This window comes from Priapulus caudatus, unplaced genomic scaffold (assembly GCF_000485595.1).
Source record: "Priapulus caudatus unplaced genomic scaffold, Priapulus_caudatus-5.0.1 Scaffold317, whole genome shotgun sequence".
Classification (NCBI taxonomy): domain Eukaryota; kingdom Metazoa; phylum Priapulida; class Priapulimorpha; order Priapulimorphida; family Priapulidae; genus Priapulus; species Priapulus caudatus.
The window spans coordinates 159,209-160,636 of record NW_014577378.1 but is presented as its reverse complement, the minus strand read 5'-3'; positions in this window follow the sequence as shown (position 1 = coordinate 160,636).

Below are 1,428 nucleotides of genomic sequence, written 5' to 3'. Positions count from 1 at the left end.
AGAACGATTGACGCACACACCCGAGCAAAACGTACGCTCAGGCGAAAACACGCTCCGCGAATCAAACACTGCATGCTTGTTTAGCGAAATAACACGCTCAGCTGAGCAATGTTTCTTGTTTCGGGAATCCGCACAGCCACGAACATCGAGCGAAACATGTTTTGCTCCACGTTCAGGTGTTTTGCTCGGGTGTGTGCGTTGGGCTTTAAGCTAAGCCCGCGATATGAAACGAAAAGTCGCTCATGGTTTTAATTCATACGCGTAATGCTTCAAAGGAATGAACTGCCGTTGATAAAAATCAATTAAATACATATGGAGATAGCTGTCAACATGTTGGGCGGGCCAGCTTTTAAATGTGCCATCAGCTGACTAGACAGCTTCTCGCCCTTTAGATAAAACATCTTCACGTTACTTTTCCATATAAGGGGACCAGGAAACTCCATGAACACTTGTTCTGAAATTCGATTACCGAGTTACATAATTAAATCGCAATATATTTTTGTCAATGTTTACCTATATGCATCATTGTGCGTGTAGTAGGGGAGATCAGGGGATTATCTACTTTCTTTGGCTAAACTTGCCTTTCTGTGGAAATTGCATAATGGAATTCACTAAGAAAACGTGACTCACTCCACGGAATTTCGCGCTACGAACGTTTTTGTAGGAACGCATTACTCTCGCAGAACACGGAACATTACTGTAGGTATGACTGTAGGTACAATTGTCTACCCATATGCTAAGTTTAAAAATATGCGCCATACCACGGCGCGATGCCGAAAGGTGTCGCCACTGCCAACACTGGCAACGACACTGCGTTCAAAATACTGTAGGCTGATCACTGTATCACTAATCTCTATCATAGACTAACGTTTATATATATATATATATATATATATATATATATATATATCTATATATATATTATATAGAAGTAAAAACACACGAACACCCATGTAGATATGAAAATAAATATAGAAAAATAGAATAAGGTATTATTAAAATTAAAATTTTCTGAATCAGTAAAGCCCTGTCCGATGCAAGCCGCGACTAGCTCATATGAGTCTAAACTTGAACAATTCCTTAAGAAAACATGCCGTAAATTTCCGTCTGTCGGCTCATGGCTCGATCTGCTGTCTACTCGGCTACTGGGTTCAGCAGAAGGACAGCAAATCAAACACCCAGCTTTACACCAGAGAGGGTGAGTTGTGTACCCCATCCGACTTGGGTTAGTTACAGAAGGTGAGTGTCTAGGCAGTATACAGCAGTAATCCGCGTAACGATACCCCGACTTGCCCAAATTCGCACCTACCTATTTAAGTATTTACGTTTATTATGACCACTTAAGCACAACGCACACACCCGAGCAAAACTGGAAATTTTGTTTTTCAGCGTTTCGCGTTCTGCTCGGCGAGCAAGCGCACACACGCC